The sequence below is a fragment of the Camellia sinensis genome, chromosome 9 (assembly GCF_055761805.1).
Source record: "Camellia sinensis isolate YWXY chromosome 9, ASM5576180v1, whole genome shotgun sequence".
Classification (NCBI taxonomy): Eukaryota; Viridiplantae; Streptophyta; class Magnoliopsida; order Ericales; family Theaceae; genus Camellia; species Camellia sinensis.
Genome location: NC_138969.1, coordinates 81,576,664 through 81,584,245, shown reverse-complemented (window position 1 = coordinate 81,584,245; position 7,582 = coordinate 81,576,664).

The window sequence follows — 7,582 nt, the reverse complement described above, 5'->3', positions numbered from 1 at the left end:
CAATTCCATTCCAGACTTCCAAAGCACCGGTTTACCCAGCAGAGGCGCCATTTGAGTTTGAGGTCGACCTTACTGCACTAAAAGTAAGCAAGCTTGAGAAGCTCTTCAAAGGAGCTCAAGGTGTGAATTCGATCCTGAATATCGAGGACGGCTATCCTAATTCGGTGGTGACATTGCCAGATAGGTTTAAAATGCCGCATATAGATCGCTTATATGGCTCGAGTGATCCCATGGTCCACTTGCGGCTATTCTTAGATATTTTGCGTCTGATGGGCCTATCTAGACTGCAGAAGTTATCCCTCTTCGGTCGGACCCTGTTAGGTATCGCGGCCATTTGGTATGCTAAACTTGAAGATTCTGTGAAGAGAAATTGGGAAGAGATAGCTGAGGCCTTTATTGCTCAATACTCCTACAACACACAGATCGAGGTCACAACTCGTGATCTCGAAGTAACTTGCCAGGAGCTGAAGGAAGGCTTCTCAGATTTGTTAACCCGGTGGAGGGCCAAGGCTTCCATGATGACCACCTGACTGGTTGAAAAGGACTACATTAGAATGGTGGTCCGTAACCTACAACCGAGGCTGTTACAAAAGATGATAGTCTTACCTCTGTTAACCTTTGCCGACCTCCATAAAATAGGGGTGGAAATAGAGGATGCAATGAAGCAGGGTTTGATAGACCACAAAAAGGAGCAACCCAAGAGGGCTTTCACACGCAGTTTCAATGCGACTACCGGTAGTAGTGCAGCTGCAAGGCCTTCAGATGTGGGCATGGTCACCACCACATGTAAAACTGCTAACCCTTTTATTGGAACATCTGATACCACCTCACAAACCTTGAAACACCAACCCCGAGGCCAGAGGGTTTTCACCCCACTCTACATGTCTCTATTTGCGGCCTTGAGGGTCCTAATCAGAAAAGGACATCTCAAGCCTTCAGAATAACGCCCATTGCACAATCCTCTCCCTTCTACACAACCCGGCCAAGTATTGCGCCTTCCATCAACAACATAGTTGTGATACCGACCAGTGCCTCAAATCGCATCATGAGATTCAAGATCTCATTGACAACAAAGTGATAGTGCCCCCTAAAAAGCCCAACGTCACTACAAATCCTCTTCCACCACACAACCAACCCCCTACACCCTGACAAATAAACCTTATCCAAACACTAGCCGTTCCTTATGACCCCAGTATATACATCACCCCCTCCCACCTACCTAAGTTGGCGCTGTTCATCCCAGAAAGCAAAGATTTGTGCATGTTAAACACGCCCACATCCCAACCTAAACCTATGGTGGTTATTGTGCTAGATAAAGGCAGGGTGGCCTTGTTGGAGGATAGAAATGTCAGTTTAGTGCCTGAGGGCTCTGTGGACTTATCTGAGGAGAAATACAACCCATGCCGCTATATTGTGCCAACCAATCAGGCCAAACTAAAGCTGGAGTTGCCAATAGGGATAAGGGTCAATGTAGTTCGGGAGGACTGACCAAGCCACGAATTGAATGACTTAGCTGACCTCGAGGAGGGCATCAATAAACTGCAATTCTTCGATGAGCAAGATTCGGGGGATGTGCACATCAACTGGTTTGATCTGAACGGGTCAACAGATAATTCGGGATGGCTCAGTGACGAGCCTGATGTGGATGAGGGACTTCAACCAAAGTTGGAACAGCTGGAAGCAGGAACTGCTACAAGGGCCGGAACGGCTGTGGACAAGAAGAAGTTTCCTGAGAGCACCGGGATTAAGAATTTCGCTCAGAAAATGGGCATCATAAGTACTGTGGACACTGAACAAGAGGCTGCACTGAAGCAGATTATACAGGAAAGGGACGAGAGTAATCAGTAAGCCAAAAAAGCCAAGCACTCTGCGGGGGATGATTGTGATGTAAGAGTAATTACAACGGAATCGGATAATTGCATGTTAGTTGCCGAATGAGTGTGGTGGCAAAATGATGATCTGCATCTTGCCCACACAGATGAAGATTGGGGTCAAGACCTACCAGACGACGCCTGGTATTCTGAGGAATGGATCACATGACTAGAAGCGGGCAGTACTTCAAACCCCCACACTTAGACCAACCAGAAGCATCTGAAAATGATAAGAAGGCCGAAAAATAGATGGACAAACAGTTGGAGGAAGAAGCTGTACTGAAGCAGCTAAAGAAAATCCAAGTGGACATATTCATCTAGGGGTTGCTCATGGCTTCACGGGTACACAGGCAAGTCGTTCTATCAACAATGGATAAGGCCAAATTGTCTATCGACACAACTCCCAAACAACTAGTGGGACTTGTCTTTCCAGGGGGTGCTTCACCTACTTTGACCTTCTCGGATAAGGAATTGTCGCCTAAGGGCTTTGCACATAACAAACTGTTGTACATCTCAGTTCAATGTAGAGAGAAGTGGGTGCCGGTTGTATTGGTAGACACTGGGTTTGCAATTAATGTGTGTCCGTCTCGCACAACCTATGCTATTGGCTTGAAGCCGGCGGATTTTGTACCAACAGCCCAGGTGATTCGGGCTTATGACAACACAAGTTGAGAGGTGATGGGGACAGTTTGGATCAGAACACAAGTTGGCCCGGTGCAACAACATATTAAGTTTCACGTCCTGGATGTTCCAGCCACTTTAACTTACTCCTTGGACGGCCATGGTTGCACCAAGTGAAAGCTGTCTCTTCCACTCTTCATCAAATATTGAAGTACCCTCTTGGAAAGGGGGTGGCCATTGTGTTTGGAAATTCATCTATACATCCTCCGCCTAAGGTCACTACACCAGTACTAGAGATTGTACACGGCGATGAGGATGTTTTCCTGTCTAGATTTACCTTGGCTGTGTCCCAGGTGGTGCAAGAAATCTTGGCTGTTGATGAGGGGTTGTACGTCAGTGCTCAATCAGTCTACCTCATGAACAAGCTACGACATATACCTGGGATGGGATTAGGAAAGAGCGGCCGGAAGTGCATTACTTCACTAGCCGAAGTGACACATAACCCTCATACCTTTAGTCTAGGTTATACGCCTACCAAAGAGGACTAGGTAAGAAAAGGGAAGGAAATGGCGGGAAAAGCCAAGGCAAAGCAAAGTGGGAAACCGTATGAGCTTGTACATAGACCAATTTAGGGAACTCTAAACGGCCACTTTGTCCGAGAAGGAGAAAACTTCCCATTTTGCGGCTTTCTTGAGCCATGGTTGAACTCTGAGAAGCAGTGTCTGCCCGACTTTGAGATTTTCTTCGACCTACAGCTACAAGAGGATGAAGCCACAGAGGAACAAATTGAATTAACTGCTGAGGCAAAACCGAGTACAAAGGATGAGTCCAACGGCAATGAACTTGAGATAGGAGCAGTGTTGGCGTGTCTCCTATCGGATCCTTAGATCAAACTGGAGAGCTTGGGGGATGAATTCACCGTTTCCATGATCAGAGATCAATTAGGTGTGGACCCTTCTGGTGGTATTCTGGACGTATCTAACGCACCATTTCATTTGGCAGCTAAAGGAGGGCTTTTTGTCCAGCAGTTTTGAATCAGGTCATGAGTTAGAATCTGATTCCTCAGAGTCTGTGGAGTCATGAGTCAGAATCTGATTCCTCCGGTATTCCTAGAGTTGATAACCCGGATGCCGTTGTTTTGTCCAGGTCGTCTTTTTCCTTTTCTTTTGAGTCAGTTGTAATCGAGGAATTGGGTGAGCTGGAACTTTTCAATGTGAATGATACCACTGCAATTTTCGAGTACTTCTTTGTGCCACTTGTGTATTGCATTGATCATGACTTTCAAATTTTTGATAAAAACGACGATGAAGGAATTCCTCTGGTTTTGAAACATTTGATTGATCGATAGGAGAAGAGGTTTGTAAAACCCCTTGTTGATAAAATTATTTCAATTAATGTGGGTACTGAGAAGGATCCGCGTCTGGTCTAGATCGGGTCCATTTTGTCTTTAGAGGAATGCGAGCGTTTAGTCGTTTTATTAAAAGATTTCAAAGATGTTTTCGTGTGGTCCTACGAAGACATGTTTGGAATCGATCCTGAGATTGTACAGCACCAGATCCCTCTTGATCCAAGGCTCGACCGTCAAGCAGAAGCTGCGAAGAATACGCCTGGATTAGGCTTTGAATATTAAGAAGGAGGTCACCAAGCAAATAGATGCAGTATTCTTGCTAGTATTTGAATATCCGACTTGGTTGGCCAATATTGTTCTAGTGCCTAAGAAAGGTGGCAGAATTTGGGTATGTGTGGATTTTAGAGATCTGAACAAAGCTAGTCCGAATGACGACTTTCCTCTACCGCACATCAATGAATTGGTGGACTTCACCATAGGCCATGCACTACTTTCCTTTACGGATAGATTTTTCGGGTATAATCAGATCTTGATGGCACCCGAGAATAGAGAGAAGACTGCCTTCACCACGCCATGGGGAACCTACTGCTACAAGGTGATGCCGTTCGGTCTGAAGAATGTTGGGCCTACTTATCAACGAGTTGCGACCACTATCTTGCATGATATGATTCACAAAGAGGTCAAGGTGTATGTGGACGACATGATTGTCAAGTCCAAGGAAAGAGAGGGCCACTACACCGCCTTGAAGAAATTCTTCCAACGGATCAGAGAATATCAGCTAAGGCTAATTCCGCAGAAATGCACTTTTGGTGTCACAGTAGGGAAAATGCTGGGGTTCTTGATTACGCAGAGGGGCATCGAGGTTGATCCTTCCAAAATCAAGCCCATCTTAGAAATGCCACCACTAAGGACTGAAAAGGAGGTGTGAGGCTTTCTGGGTAAAGTGTAATTCATAAGACGATTTATTACAAAATTAACCTTGACTTGTGAACCACAATTTGGTCTCCTAAAGAAAGCAAAGAAATTCTAATGGGATGACCGATGCCAGTGAGCTTTCAAGCAGGTCAAGCAGTACATTCAGAACCCGCTAGTGTTGTCGCCGCCAGAGCCAGGGAAGCTGTTGATTCTGTATCTGTCAGTAATGGACACAACTATAGGCTGCATGCTTGCACAGGAATCTGAGGATAGAGTGGCGAAAGCCATCTATTACCTGAGCAAGAAGATGTTGGGATATGAGACCCGTTACACCTTGTTAGAAAAGGCTTGCTTAGCTTTAGTGTGGGCCACTAGGAAGTTGAGGCACTACCTGTTAGCTCACTCCGTAATTCTGGTTTCAACATTAGATCCCATCAAATATCTCTTCGAGAAACTAGTGCTTACGGGTAGGCTAGCCCGTTGGTTGCTTCTTCTCTTCGAATTTGATTCTAAATATATGACTCGCAAGTCTGTCAAGGAAAGAGCGGTAGCATAGTTCTTAGTAGATCACCCAGTGGAAATGGACGAAGAGGTAGAATACCTATTCCCAGATGAGGCTATTCTGCAAGTCGAAGAAGAAACCTGGACAATGTACTTTGATGGAGCGTCCAACCAGTACAGTTATGGGATAAGGGTGTTGCTGATAGCACCTGAGAATTCCCATATACCCTTAGCCTTTAAAATCTGGTTCAAAGTATCTAACAACAAAGCAGAATACGAAGCGTGTATCGCTGGCTTGGAAGCTGCCCTGGAACTAGGGGCAAAAAGGTTGGATGTCATTGGAGACTTGAACCTGGTTGTATCTCAAGCAAAAGGAGACTGGAAGGTTAAAGAAGAAAGGATGAAAGTCTATCGCCAAACCCTGGATGTTCTGATTCCTAGGTTTGAGAAACTAACCTTCACGCATCTATTAAGAGAGAACAACAGTTTCATTGACGCCCTATCAACTTTATCTTCTATAATAGACATCCCTTTTGGAGTCTGGATGGGTCCGATCATTATTGAATAGAGATATGTGCCAGCCTATGAGTTGATCGCCATAATAGATGAAGTACAAGATCAAAACCCCTGGTATTATGATGTCTGGAACTTCTTAGAAGAGGAAAGTTATCCACTAGGGACAAATGCCAAAGATAAGAGGGCAATGCGGTGAATGGTTGCTCAGTTTATCATCTGCGAAGGTAAGTTGCACAAACGTGGTCATTTGGGAGGGAATGCACAAACTGTGTGTTAATGTAGAAGAGTCAAAGCATCTAATGGAGGCCATCTATGGGAGAGAGTGTGGAGCACACATGAGCGGGGTAATGCTAGCTCGGAAGATTCTTAAGTAGGGTTACTGCTGGTCAAGCATGGAGGAAGATTGTATTGGTTTTGTTCAGCGATGGCACAAATGCCAAATTCATGCAAATCGCATGAATTTCCCGCCGTCGACGTTGTACAACGTTACTTCACCATAGCCTTTTTCAGTCTGGGGAATTGATGTTATTGGGGCAGTTACACCGAAAGGCTCGAATGGGCATGAGTATATTCTAGTGGTAATAGACTACTTTACAAAGTGGGTCGAGGCTCAATCTTAGGCAGTTCTAAAAGCGTCACATGTAGCCAAGTTCATTAAGAATAACATCATTTGTCGTTATGGGGTCCCGAATGAGATCATTTTAGACAATGGCTCCCATTTTAAGAAAGAAGTGATCGGCTTGTTGAAGAAATACAACGTGGCTTTTCATAAGTCATCCACATACTGGCCGCAAACCAACGGAGCAGTTGAGGCCGCCAACAAGAACATCAAGCACATCTTGTAGAAAATGGTTAAGACTTACAGGGACTGGCAAGACAAATTGTCATTTGTTCTATGGGGCTACAGAACTCAATTTGGACATCTACTAGGGCAACTCCGTATTCTTTGGTTTATAGAATGGAGAATATTCTGCCGATCCAAATAGAGGTACCGTCGTTGTGGGTTATGGCTGAATGCCAGATAGCAGAAGCGGATTGGCAGCAGAGCAGGTTCGAAGAACTAATGCTATTCGATGAGAGAATACTGAAAGCACTATACCATGTTCAAGGATATCAACGTAGGATTGCCAAGGCTTTTAACAAGAAAGTTAGGTCTCGAAATCTTAAAGAAGGGGATTTGGTGCTGAAAGACAACCGAGCTCCCATCCATGACCTTAGGGACAAGTTCAGACCCAATTAGACCGGTCCTTATATCATCAAATCAATCTAGTCGGGTGGAGCTGTTATTCTTGTGGACCTGGATGGCCTAAAATTTTTCCAACCAATCAACATGGACAAGTTGAAGAAATACTATCGTTGAGTAACTCGCTAGGCCAAAAACCCGAAAGGGTGACCTACGCAAAACTTAGAGCACAAAAAATTAGAAATAAAGAAAAACTGAGCTCGCAAGGTTAAAAACCTAGAAAGAGCGGCCTTGTCAAAAGTTAGAGCGCAAAAGAAGAGTGTTAATACCCGAGTGAACCCCAACCGAACTACTTAAGGCTTGATTCCCATCTTCGGGATACATACGCAACTTCATTTTGAAGCTCAGCCATAAACCCTTCAAACTCAACTGTCCTGTCCATGAGATTGTCCAGGTCAACTATGTCTTCTATGTATCCAAGAGTTCGGTTGTGATCTTCACTATGAGAGCTGGTTAAAGTGCTGAGAAGTGCTATTCAGTCTAGGGGCAATTTTCCAGTTGTTGGATTTGGGATTGTACATCTCGAGGATAGATTGCATGTGTATCCAATTGTGATCCTTATCGAAA